General features: G+C 38.6%; 1 protein-coding gene across 13 annotated transcripts in view; it reads left to right on the plus strand.

The window, feature by feature from the left end:
- The window catches only part of TMEM196 (transmembrane protein 196), a 290678-nt gene that overhangs the window by 119406 nt on the left and 157285 nt on the right, over positions 1-13987 (plus strand). For 7 of the 13 annotated variants that reach the window (XM_077122278.1, XM_077122293.1, XM_077122280.1 and 4 more), the window contains one exon: positions 6070-6140. The exons of 4 other annotated variants lie outside the window; for them this stretch is intronic. The gene's annotated coding sequence lies outside the window, so the exon portion shown is untranslated. Of the gene's footprint in view, positions 1-6069; positions 6141-8224; positions 8470-13987 lie in introns of all 13 variants that reach the window. 2 more of the 13 variants (XM_077122265.1, XM_077122282.1) reach the window with 1 other exon arrangement.

A 13987-nucleotide genomic window follows, 5' to 3' on the forward strand; every position in this document is an offset into this window, starting at 1 on the left:
TTGTATATTAGTATAGCCACTCCTGCTCTTTTCTGGTTGTTATTTGCATGAAATATCTTTTCCCAACCTTTCACTTTCAACCTATGTTTATCTTTGGGTCTAAGATGTGTTTCCTGTAGACAGCATATAGAAGGATCCTGTTTTTTAATCCATTCTCCCAGTCTATGTCTTTTGATTGGGGAATTCAGTCCATTAACATTTAGTGCTATTACTGTTTGGATAATATTTTCCTCTACCATTTTGCCTTTTGTATTATATATATCATATCTGACTTTCCTTCTTTCTACACTCTTCTCCATACCTCTCTCTTCTGTCTTTTCATATCTGACTCTTGTGCTCCCTTTAGTATTTCTTGCAGAGCTGGTCTCCTGGTCACAAATTCTCTCAGTGACTTTTTGTCTGAGAATGTTTTAATTTCCCCCTCATTTTTGAAGGACAATTTTGCTGGATATAGGAGTCTTGGTTGGCAGTTTTTCTCTTTTAGTAATTTAAATATATCATCCCACTGTCTTCTAGCTTCCATGGTTTCTGCTGAGAAATCTCTACATAATCCTATTGGGTTTCCCTTGTATGTGATGGATTGTTTTTCTCTTGCTGCTTTCAAGATCCTCTCTTTCTCTTTGACCTCTGACATTCTAACTAGTAAGTGTCTTGGAGAATGCCTATTTGGGTCTAATCTCTTTGGGGTGCGCTGCACTTCTTGGATCTGTAATTTTAGGCCTTTCATAAGAGTTGGGAAATTTTCAGTGATAATTTCTTCCATTTGTTTTTCTCCTCCTTTTCCCTTCTCTTCTCCTTCTGGGACACCCACAACACGTATATTTGTGCGGTTCATATTGTCCTTGAGTTCCCTGATACCCTGTTCAAATTTTTCCTTTCTTTTCCTGATAGTTTCTGTTTCTTTTTGGAATTCAGATGTTCCATCCTCCAAATTACTAATTCTATCTTCTGTCTCTTTAAATCTATCATTGTAGGTATCCATTGTTTTTTCCATCTTTTCTACTTTATCGTTCACTTCCATAAGCTCTGCGATTTGTTTTTTCAGTTTTTCTATTTCTTCTTTTTGTTCAGCCCATGTCTTCTTCATGTCCTCCCTCAATTTATCGATTTCGTTTTTGAAGAAGTTTTCCATTTCTGTTCGTATATTCAGCATTAGTTGTCTCAGCTCCTGTATCTCATTTGAGCTATTGGTTTGTTCCTTTGACTGGGCCATATTTTCAATTTTCTTTGCGTGATCCGTTATCTTCTGCTGGCATCTGGGCATTTAGTCAGATTTCCCTAGGTGTTGGACCCAACAGGTTGAAAGATTTTTCTGTGAAATCTCTGGGTTCTGTTTTTCTTATTCTGCCCAGTAGGTGGTGCTCGTGGCACACGTTTTTCTGCGGGTCCCACCAGTAAAAGGTGCTGTGGGTCCTTTAACTTTGGAAAACTCTTGCCGTGGGGGAGGTTCGCCAGCCGAAGTGGCTTGGAAGAGTGCCAGCCAGCCCAGGAGTCCGAATGCAGGGAGGGTCGCAGGCCGCCGCAGCCCGGGAGAGCACCCGTCCGAATTTCCTAGTCGGCCCGGCGCGCCAAGCGTGGCAGGAGGGCCCCAGCCGCTGCAGCCTGGGAGAGTGCACTGTTCCCAGCCAGACCGGGAAGTCACGTGTTTGGAAGGGACCCTCCCGATCACCGTTCTCCGTGGTCTGGGAATTTCCGATCCAATTCTCTCAGTTGTTCCGGGGGGCCTCACGTGGTGGGGGCACCAGCCGCCGCGGCTTGAGGGGACCGTCTGCCCAATTCTGCCAGCTGGCCCGGGAAGGAGGAAGGGAGGGACTCCAGCCGCTTGCCACCCCGCCCGGGAAATCCACGCCCCTCGGCGATCTCACCGGAGCTGATTCTCCCAGACAGTCAGCCATTCCAAGATGGGGTACACTGTCTTTTTTATCTCTGTCATGGCTCTGGGAGCTGTTCTGTATCGTTTCTACTCCCCTAGTAGCTGTTCTGGAGGAGGAAAGGTGAGGGTGGCAAGGCTATCGAGGACGGTGGCAGAGAAGCCGGTGAAGGCGGAAGAGGGCACGGTGGTGGTTGGAGAGCCGCTGGAGTAGGAGGAGAAAGGGAAGGATAAGATGGCGGATGGAGTGCCGCCAGAGCAGAAGGGGAAAGAGAAGGGCAAGATGGCGGTGGGAGCGCCACTGGCGGAGAAAGAGGAAGAGGAGGGCTGAATGGCGGCAGGAGCGCGCCGGCAGAGAAAGAGGAAGAGGAAGGCTAGATGTTGACAGGAGCTCTGGTGGAGAAAGAGGAAGAGGAGGGCTAGATGGCAGCGGGAGCGCCACCGGCGGAGAAAGAGGAAGAGGAGCCCTTCATGGATTCTTGCTCACATTTGTGTAATAACTCCTGAAGGAGAGGCTTTACCAGATTGGCACATGGATGGAAAACTCTGTATATCATCTCTGTCAGTCATGGATGGTGACTGTGTTTTCTTTAAAGTGTCTATTGCATTGTGGGACTTTGAGACAAAAATAATCTCTGAAGTAAATGATGGATAAGGTTAGCTCTTACTTTTCCCTAGATTTCAAGAAATTCACAATCAGTGGTATTTAAATGTCTCATCTGTTGCCCTACTACTGGATGGATAGTTGTGAAAACCAGACTCTAAACTCCTGCACTTCAGCAGGTTACAGGGGAAGTTGTCTTTGTTTGCAGACAGAGGTTGTTCCTTTTGAGCTTGATGTTTGAGACGTTGCCAACGTATAAAACAGTAAAACTGTACCTACCATTATGACATGTCACAGTGAAAAATGACAGCTAAGAAAGCTTAAAGGGACACTGGACTGAGTAATGGAATAAGAAAGACTTCCTCAATTAATGAAGAAGGCAGCGGTATCAGCGGCATACTAATTCTTCTTCCCCCTCAGCCATCATTTAATATATTTTTCTGCATTTAGGGTGGAACCATAGAACGAGCAGAGAGTGATGATTTCCTGCTATTTTTAACAATGCAAAATTTCTACTGCATACTGGCATTGGACCAAAACTGAGGGGCACCAGGATAAGGAGCAAAAGAGATGAAAATTTGGGACTGAGCCATACGTGAAAATATCCTTATTCTATTTTACTAAAGTCTGTTTTTTTAACCAATCTATAGATTAAAAGAATTGAATGTTTGCATCAAAGCACTCTTGTGTGTCCATTTTGATTATTCTTGAATACAATGTTTTGTTTATGGTATGGTAAAGTATGCAGTTCTATTTTACTATGAAGGATGAGCAGGACTAAATTAGTCTTTTTGTTGTTTTTAAAAATCACAACTGTGTAACTCTTCCAGAAACTTTTCTTTGTTTTTGCTTTTCAATAGAGTAGGCTCCAATTTACTAATGCCATCAAGATTGTAGAATCCAAAATGGGAAGAGCAGGCAAGCATCCTACCTAGAAAAATGTGGCCTTAAACAGTTTACTCCTGAGTGGATTCCTCCCTACAGACACAGAAGACATTAAGCTGAAGGAGGGAAGCTTTAATTTTGCAGTATCAGGGAGGAGTGAGAAGGGGAGACAGCATGTTTTAATGTTTGCACATGCAGGAGGAATTTCCTAGTAATAGTCCCATCCTCTGCCACAGAATAAAAATAATCACTTTCTATGCCCCAATTTCATTGCTCCTTAACTAACCGAACTACTCACTTCCTCCTAAGAGAAACATAAAGCACTAGATAAAAATAAATGAAAAAAGCAAAAACAAAAACTCCAGTTTTAAGTTCATAGATTATACTTTTGGGCAGAACTCTGGTTGCAATTGACAGAAAGCTAACTCAAACTACTTCAGAGAAATAGGAGAAAATATTGACTCCTTTAACCAAACTACAGAAATTGCAGGCTAGAGCTAACCTCAAGGTCAATTAAAGTCGAGTCCTGACTTTTAGCTTGTCATTGCTGAGAGGGACTTCCGCTGGTAGCTCTCCCAGTTGTCATCTAGCATGGCAGTCATCACACCCTCGGTTTGGTACAAATGCCACCTGGGTCAACACTATTAGTTGGACCTTTAAAATCATGGTCCCCTGTGGGTTTGAGGAGGATTTTAATGGGAGGTGTTAGCTGCAGCTAACGTGGCATTTCTCTGGCCTCAAATGTCTGTAGGGTAATAACCAAGGTTGCTGAAAGGCACATATCCAGCTGTCACCAAGGGGCACTGTTCTACCCGTGTGCCTCACCCACCCATCTATAACCAGAGGGCCATTTTCTTGCCTTGGCAGTGGGGAGTGAGAAGGGCAGGAGGAGTTAGTAATTAAGGGAGCAGAGCAACCCTTCTAGACAAGCCAGTGGGTAGTTTCCCCAGTATGATTCCAGGCAGTTATACATGCTTCGCCACCCCCAAGGCAGCTTTACTTCTGGTACCATTTTTAGTCTTCTGGATTGTCAGGACTATAGGCTCAGTTTTCTGTAGCTTGTGGGGACTCCAGGCTGTCAGAAGCTGAAGTGAGTTGGGCGGCAAGATCCTGGGAGCTGCAGAATCAGTATAATGTGCTGTGGCAGCACAAGCTAGAAAGTAAACCCCAGGACCTGAAGCACGAAGAACCTCTCAGGAACTGCTTGGGTTTAGCCCATTGAAGAAAAACTTAGAAATTCATGTTTCCACAGAACTAATAAATCTGTCAAGCAGGAGGGACCCAGGATTTGAACCCAGCTAATCCTCTAGCTCTGAAGTTGGCCAGACCTAGAAAGCACAAGGAACAAGAAAGGTACTCCACTCTCAGCTTTGTTTTTTTTTTATTTTTCTCCCCCCAAATTCTGCTTTTCTTCCCTTGTTGCCCTCTTCAGCAGCTGGAAGACATTCCTACCACACTTGAACCTTCTGGGCCAACAGAGCATCCAGAAGGGAGTAAGACCTGTTTTTTCAGGTGCTGAAAACAATTGGATCACTGTTTGAACTATGCTTAGGGTAGGGATGGTGAATACTCACCTGAATAGCTTTACCCTTCCTCCTTTTCCCATGCCAGACATGCTCTGTTTACTGCTGTTTCATTGAGCCCAGCTGCAGTCTTCATTTGCAGCCCACGCTTTGGAAGGTAGTGGGGTGGGACGGTGGACATGTCTGCCCCCTCTCTGTAGATGACATCATCTTGGTCAACAGGGAAGGTGGGGTGCCAATCTTTGTTCCCCTCTCCACTTCCCACCCCATACATTATCCCTGTGTCTCTTTTGTTCAAAAGGAGAGGAAAAAGCACTGAATGATGGAGAAGACTATGTATTGCTTAACCATTTCCAAATAAAGAGTTGTTATTCCTTAAAAAAAAAAAAAAATCAGATCCTGAAAGCCACTGGGACTCTTTTTGCAGTTCTTATTTCTGCTTCTCTGTGTGGATTGCCTTTACTTTCTCTAACATTTTCCACACAGTGGGGAAAATGGCTACCAATCCCAGGTCCACATGTTCTCCACAAGAGAAGAAATGAAGTGTACTCTTTTTGGTTCCAAATTTTAAAATACCAGGGAAAGGACCTGATTGACCTAACTTAGACAGATGACATTTCTGGATCAGCCAACCATAGCCATAGATGGTCCAGGCAATGCACATTTGAACCATTTCTCAGGAGAAGGATAGAAAATTTATAGTGTACTCTCAATGCTATGATGTTCCATAGATGTGTAATACCCCATATATATCAAAAAAATTAAGTGATAACATTTGACACCCATAATTGAAAACTTGACATATTCTATCTGGATGGTAAACAGTTTATTGGGTGTGTGTGTATGCTTTTGCCTGTTTGTGAAATTGAGAGAGAGAATTTGGAAGAAAGAAAGAGAAAAAAATACAATAATAACATTGGAGGAAACCCAAATTTAGCAGTCTAGTATTATATATGTTGAGAAATCATATGTGTGTTTTACTCACTTAGAGAAAAGAACATTAGTGGAATGATGTCCAAGCAGAATACTTTAGTAGATGGAATAAGTTCCATTTTGAAGTGACGAAATATAAAAGGCACAGAATTCTGTTCTTCTTTTGCAGAAACAAGGCACAGTTGAAAAAATGAAAAGACCTAATGTTAATCCATTCATCTGTTAAGTGTTTGCATTTGGCCTTTATCTTTCAGATAGACATATAGAATGGCAGACAATTGCTTGGAGGCCCCTGGAATCACTGTACACATTGTAGAAGCAAGAGGTACTAAGTTTTGCTCTCTCAACTTTAAAAATATTAAATTTCTGATCCATACTGCTTCTGTTTCTTCGTACTTCCCACCAAGCACATAGAATTAAGGCAAAAATTTTTATAAGAATATAACATAAATTTTAAATTTTTAATATTAAACATATGTTTAATATATTACTGTTATATATAATATATCAATATATTAAACATATATTTTAAAGTATAGCTCTGCAGGCATTTATCATGTCTAAGTCCCCACTGAATGCAAAAGATCATATAAGGTACAGTATGGTGCTCTTACTCTGGGAGTTTATGTACTAAATGGATAAAGAAGACAAGCATGACATCTCCTTTATTTCCATTCTTGTTGCCAGGTCTGGAAACAGATGTGATAGCTATCAGAATATTGATATATGTTGAAGTTAGAGGAATAGATGAGATACTAAGGGACATTTTATTGAGTGAGAAGAGATGAGCTAAAAACAGAAATCTGGAAAATAATCCCACTTAGGTTCTCAAAAGAGACTAAGAAAGGGCAGCCAGAGGTGGAAGGGAATCCACCAGAGAGCTGTGTCATGAATATAAAACGAGGAGAGTGTCTTGTAGGCAAGAGTGGTAAATTATGTAAAATGCTGCTGCAAAGGGAAATATAGTAAGGACCAAATATTGTCCCCTGAGTTTAGCAATCAAAAGTCTATTGGTACCTTGGAAGGGGAGGAGAGCTCCTTTGGAAGGGGATTGCAGCTTGATTTTAAATGTTTGAGGGGAGTTGCAGCAAGGAGTATAAACTACACTGTCCCCAGACTCTTGCCTATGAATAGAAGGCAAGGAAAGATGTTAGAAGGAATTGTAAGCAAAAGGAAAGTGCATCTTAAGACACTGGAGAAGGTACAGGAGAAGTGAGGATGAAACACAGTGCTGAAGTCTCTGAGGATGTGGGAGGGATGGCCTAGAGAGGATAGGGTGAATCTAGGCTTAGAAAGGAGAAAGGACACTACTTCTCAAGAGAAGGAAGAAAAGGATGAAGAAGTGATGCATAAATGTGTGCATATTTGGCAAGAAATTAAGAAATTCAGACATAAAGCAGTACAATTTTTAGGAGTAATAAATGAGGTCCATTGATAAGGTAATAAGAGAGGGGAGGAATTGAGTATGAACTTGGGAGTTATGTATGATGCATACCTATTGTGGCTAAAGTGAGGTGGATCTATGCATCTATGTTTCTATCTATCTGTCTCTTTGTCTAATTCCCTGAGTACCTTGCTGACATTGATTGAAAATAGAAAATTGATAGTGCTAGCTTGATGATTGAAGTGACATCCATACCCCAGGGACTAAAGGCTAAAAATGGAAGGAAATGAATTATAGTAATGGATGAGAGAGGAGAGAAGAAATCGGAGATGTTGTTACTGTTGGAGTAGGGTGGAAGATATGCAAAAGCTATAGGACCAGAAGTATGGGGTAGACATTAAAGTTTAAGAAATAGCTCAGTTCAGAATGATGTCAAGGTCAAAGGTGTTGCTAATATGAAAGTGCTTAAGTTTAGTGAAGGTAAAAATAATTTAAACGCAGGAGGTTAAGAAGCTTTGATGCTAAGGCTTCAGACGGGCCAACCACGTGGATGTTTACCCAAGACTGCCCACTCAGGAATGTAGAGAAAGTCTGTCAGACAGATATAAAAATCCTCAGGGATTGGGGTAGGGGGTGAGATACCGCTAGATGACAGTGACAAACAAATAGAGAGTGAGAATGATATTGCTCAGAGGAATGAGTCCTTCGAAGAGGTTAGTAAATGTAAGCTATCTGTGAACAGCCAGATAGAAAAAATAACACTTTGTGGAGCAATTACATTAACCCCTGACTGTTATACCTCATGACTTTTCTTACATGAGAGAACAAAAATGTATGTTGTTAAGCCACTTTTAATTGACTTGAGTTCCTGAAACTTGCTGGTAAATGCAATTATAATTGAAATCGTGGATATCCTTTGCTTCTTCTAGTTAAAAATATCCATTTCCAGGCTCATGTGTACAAGTTTTTGTCTAAGCTGTGGTGTACAAATTTGCTTTTTTTTTTTTCTTTTGCAAAATCTTCAGGAAACTCTTTCTCTTCCTGGTGGAAAAAAATATGCTTGCATCTGTTTACTCCAGAAACAACTACTCCAATAGTTTTCTCCCTTGTTTTAGCAATGTGGTTAAAATCTTCTGCTTCTAGAAATTATTTACAGTATCTACAACAAAATCTTACTCAAATGTAAGCTCCAGGAAGTTAATAAAAAAGATGTTAACAATACAAAGGAAAAAAGAAGAGAAAAAAGAGAAGAGAAACGTGAGAATGGAAGGTAAGAGAAGGGAAAAGAAGAGAAAAATTCTTTAAGTATTCTGCACTCGATGTTGATGCTGAAATTTGCTCTTCTGGTGTTGAATTTCCCCATTTTAAGTCTTTAATTCATCAACTTACCCTTGATATAAACACCTTCTCATGTTTCTCTTTAACGTGTGTATAACTCTGTATTCAAGTGCCTTAAAAGTTATGTGGAGGCTGCAAATAATTTGCTTGCAATTGCATAAATATCAATTATCTGGTAAATTTTTTAGTTGAAAGATAATTGCTACCCATTGGATTGACAGTATTTCTCTAACATTTTTCAATCTCCTACCAAACTTGACACCTATTTTATAACCGCAGTTTTAAAAGGAGAAACAATGTTAGATAAAAAGAATAAAGGGGGAGGTGTAGCCAACCTAAAGTCTTTTCTAGGCCATTAATGTACTCCCTAAATCTTCTGTCCTTTCCACACCGTCTGTTCTTCTTGTTATAAACTGAATCCAGGTTTGATATTCCAGAATACCTAAGGCTGGTTGCAGGACTTCTGCACAGGGAATGACCCAGAATTCATAGTGTGCAGCTGAACCTCCTGATAAACATGGAGCACCCCACACTCGGAGGATTTTGAAGTGGCCACAGATTGCTGTAGAATATTTGTGTGATTCGGAAGGAATTGTTTCAAAACTTTCTCGCTTGGAAATGACATGATTTCCCTACATATCTTAGTGAAAACAGTTTAGTGGTGTTCTAGTTCACTAGTTTATAGTCCTAAGGCATGAAAATGTCCCAATTAAAGCAAGTCTAGAAAAATGTCCAAATTAAGGCACCAAAACAAGAGGTTACCTTCACTCAAGAAAGGCCAATGACGTTCAGGGTTTCTCTTACAACTGGAAAAGCACATGGCGAACATGGTGATGTCTGCTAGCTTCTCTCCAGGCTTCTTGTTTCATGAAGCTCCCCTGGGGAAATATTCCTTCTTCATCTCCAAAGGTCTCTGGCTGCATGGGCTGTCCTCATGGCTCTTATCATTCTGAAGCTTTCTCCAAAATGCTTCCTCTTTTAAAATATTCCAGTGAACTAATCAAGACCCTCCTGGTTTGGGTGGAGTCACATCACCCTCTAATTAATACCCACAATTGGGTAAGTCACATCTCCATGGAGATAATCTAATCAAGTCTCCAGCCTAAAGTGCTGAATAGGGATTGAAAGAAAAGGCTATCTCTACACTATGGGATCAGGATTACAACATGGCTTTTCTAGGGTGCATAATCCTTTCAAATCAGCACAGGTGGCAATGATATATAAGAGGTTATAGAATTTTTTATAGCAATAGGTTCTTATCTGACACAGCTGCATGATTTTACTAACAGGAAAAGGCAGCTTAAAGGAATTCAGTGACTTGCTCCAAATCATGGCAATCTTGGAGACCAAAATAGAGGGTTTCTTAACCCCAATCAAGAACTCTTTTCACTAGAACCTACCCAGCACTAATATAGTACCCTTGGAAATTAATAGTGCCTAAAAGATCTCTTGGCTTAATATCTAAATCTCTGAGCATATATATTCAAGGGAAATGTCTAGAAACAGTCCTGAAACACTTGTATCAACCATTTTCCATTCCTTGAAGTTACTTTATCACATGGCTATGATTTGAAGTTTGTCGTTTTAAGTAATATTTCTAGCCATGTTTTAAGAATATAAGCATATAATTTTTGGTTTCTGCTGTGGTACTTTATTGTATACCTGAGCGAATTTTATTTAACAAGCCTCCCGTTGATGAACATTTAGGTTGCTTCTGGTCTTTTGCTATTTATGTACCTTGCTTAACATGTTTAACATGTAGAAGTACATCTATAGAAAAATTCCTAGAAAGAAATCTTCCTCTAATTTAATTAATTTACTGAGCTTGATTTGGATTAGTATAAGAAATTGGTAATTCTAAATTGTGAGGATGTTGGAATGCCAATTTCTCTACCTAAAAGTGAAATGATCAATTGTTTTCATTTTTTCCCTCTGGAAACATGATTAACAGTTCAACTCATTTCTTATATGAATTACCATCTTCATTTGGTTCCAGTAGTACAAATGGTACAACCTATTTTACATGTAAATAGAACTGTGAATTTTCAGAGATTAGGAACTATGGGAAAATGTCCATCAGTAACTGTATAAGGCTACCTGGTAATGTCATAGCTGATACCAGGTAGCGGTTCATTCTGTTCCCAGCTCATATTAAGTGACATAGCAGTTAATTCAAGTTAAGAGCTTGGTATATCATTTTGAACAAATATAGAGACATCCCCTTATTTAAAACCTAGAGCACTAACCAATTCCAGCAGGTGGGTCTCCTAGGCATTGAAACATTAGGGACATATGCAGCAGCAGTAGATCTACTTCTCATTTTCCAGATTCTCAATGACAACCAAGAATGTGGTGCAGCTATGTGCTTAGTTGACACTATTTAAAATAACGCTTCGAATTAACTGGAGATTTCAATTAACTGTGTCATCCCTAATTCTTTAATTAAAAATCTACTTTGATTGGGATGATGACCATATCTGCCAAGCATTGTACAGAATGAGGAATACAATGAGAAAGGACAAGTAAGTGTGTGTAGGCATATTGGGATTTTGAGCAAGTACGCTTCAACAATAATTACTTCAAATAACCAACTCATCCATTTAATATAAAAGAAATATTTGTTTTTGAAAGAAAAAAATGTCTGCTGTCTTCATATGCTTTTTAATTACATACCTTTTGCTGGACTAATGAAAAGAAAATATTATTAGGAGTAATTTTGAACTATAGCCCAGTTCAAATACCATGTTCTAAAAGCTCTGTTTTATTAGGAGTGTTTCGTAGAATAAAAGCCTGCAGAACTATTTATGTAAGAATTCAGTGGTTAGCTGTCTGGAGAGAGAGGCAGTTCTGCTGGCTTTGAAGAAGTAAACTGCTGTGAAATAAACTGTCTATGGTCTCATGGCACAGATTCTGGGTGGCTTCCAGGAGCAAAGTGCATCTGTCATGTAATTGCAAAGAATTGAATTCTGCCAACAACCTGAATAGGCTTGGAAGTGGATTCTTCCCTGTTGAGCCTTGAGATGACACAGATGACAGCTTGATTAAATCCTATGAAAGACCTGAAGCAGGGAATTCAGCTCTGAACTTCTGATGCTTGGAAACTTCTGTTCCTGGACTTCTGATGCATGGAAACTGTGAGATAATAATTGTGTAGTTTTAAGCTGCTAAGTTCGTGGCAATTTGTTATGCAGCATTAGAAAACTAATACAGCTAGCTTTATAAACATATCACCACCTCATCCATAAAATAAAAGAATCTGCCATATGCTTAAGATATAAACAACCCTAAAACTATAAACATGTTTATGTAATACATAACTTACAAATAAATAACATCTGTTGTGTATATTTCTGTTCATTAGTAGTAGAAGAAACTATGAAAGATGACACTTGTTTACTAGGAATGTGAAGGCACTGGTAAGTGTAATGTAACCTTGTACAAATAGAATGTAAGGGATGCCGAAAATGTCCACAACCCAAAGAACATAAAACCCAGAATGTTATTGCCACACCTGAGTGGCAAGCCACAGGTCCCTGCAGTCTGTCAGATGTATCAAGCTAGCTATGTGAAATAGTCTTATAATGGCCATAAAGCAACTCCAACCACCTTGTACAGCTTGGGCTAAGAAGTCTTCAGAGATAACTAGACACTTGAGCTGATAATAGTTGGCAGCTGAAGAAGAGAGATTGAGGTTGACAAATTATGAAAATAAAGGAGTATGTGCTTTCCTGCTTTGTTAGGTTGCCTTGCCATTTAAATTGCTTAATTGAATGATTGCTTGATCAAAATGCTGAATGAGAATAAATGTAAGAGGTAGAGAATTAAGTTGTTCATAGTTTTCTTGGTCACCTGTTCTGGTTGGTTTCCTCCAATCAATTCCTCATAGTAACCTAATCCAATATCTAAACTCAGAGAACACTGCCAAATATAATAATTGACGTTTAGCTCAAAAGCAGTACACATTTTTTCTTACCCTTATTTATAAGTATTTTATGTGTTTTGATACTATTATAAATGGAATTTTTTTTGAAATTTATTTTCTATTTTTTTGCTAATAGTATATAAAGGAGTACAATAGAATTTTGTATATTGACTCTGAATGAGTGACCTTCCTAAATTTACTTTTTAGTTCTAGTAATATGTTTCTTATGTCTTTCTCCATAAATAATCATGTCATATATGAATAAAGACAGCTTTAATTCTGCCTTTTCAAATTTTGTGCATTTTATTTTATTTTGCTTTGTTTCACTTGCGTCTTTTTTTTTTTTGTCTTGTTGCAGTGACTGTGGCCATCAGAACAATGTTATTGAATAAAATAGGTCAAAACGGGTGACTTTTACTTGTTTCTGATTTAAAGATTTTACAGAAAAGCAGTCAATATTTCACCATTAAGTATGCTAGCTGCAGCTTTCTGCAGGTTTTTTATCAGAATAAGGAATTTCCTTTCTATTGCTAGTTTGCTAAGAGTTTTTATCAAGGTTAAGTGGTGAAATAAGTCACCACTACATTGCTGAGAATTTTTGTCATAAATAAGTAATGAAATAAGTTGCATGCTTTCCTTGTGTTCACTGAAAGGATTATAGGGTTTTCCTCTTGCATTCACCTGGTAAATTTCAGGAATTGAATTTTACCATTGTTAAACTGGCATTGCAGATGTAAGGCCCATTTGCTTATAGTGTATTATACCCTTTATATATTGCAGTATTGGATTGATATTTAGTTAAATATTTTTGCTTCGAAGTTTATACAGGATATTTAATCTTAAGTTTTTTCTTATAATATTTTTATAGGATTTTAGTATAAAGATAACACTGGTTTCATAAAATAAACAGGAAAGTGATCATTCCTCATTTGTTTTCAGAAGGAATTAGTGTGAGATTTGTATCATTTAATTGTTGGATACAATTCACCAGTGAAACATCTGAAACTGTAGCTTTTTTGTGGAAGTTTTTAATTACAAATTAAATTACTTTAATAGATATAAATGCTATCCAGGTTTTCATTTCTTCTTGTGTCCATTTGGCAATTTGTGTTTTTCAAGTTTATCCATTTAATCTACCTTTCGAATTTGTTGACATAATGCTCATGGCATTTCTTTTATTGTCCTTTTAATGTCATTAAGACCTCTGATGAGATTGCTGTTCTATTCCTGATATTGGAAATAGGTGATTTCTCTCTTTCTTGTTCAAGCCTACTAAAAATTCATAAATTTCATTAATCTTTCCAAAAAGACAAAATTTTGCTCTGCAGTTGTCTTCTGTTATTTGTCTGTGCTGTATTTTACTGATATCAGCTCTTATTTTAGTATTTTCTTCCTTCTAATAACTTTATGTTTAATTTACATTTCTTGTCCTCGTTCCTTTAGGTGGAAGCTGAGATCTTTGATTTTAAATCCTTTTCTCTTTGTTAATATTAATATTTAAAGTCACATATTTCCCTGTAGGCAATGA

Source organism: Tamandua tetradactyla, chromosome 1, assembly GCF_023851605.1.
Source record: "Tamandua tetradactyla isolate mTamTet1 chromosome 1, mTamTet1.pri, whole genome shotgun sequence".
Classification (NCBI taxonomy): Eukaryota; Metazoa; Chordata; class Mammalia; order Pilosa; family Myrmecophagidae; genus Tamandua; species Tamandua tetradactyla.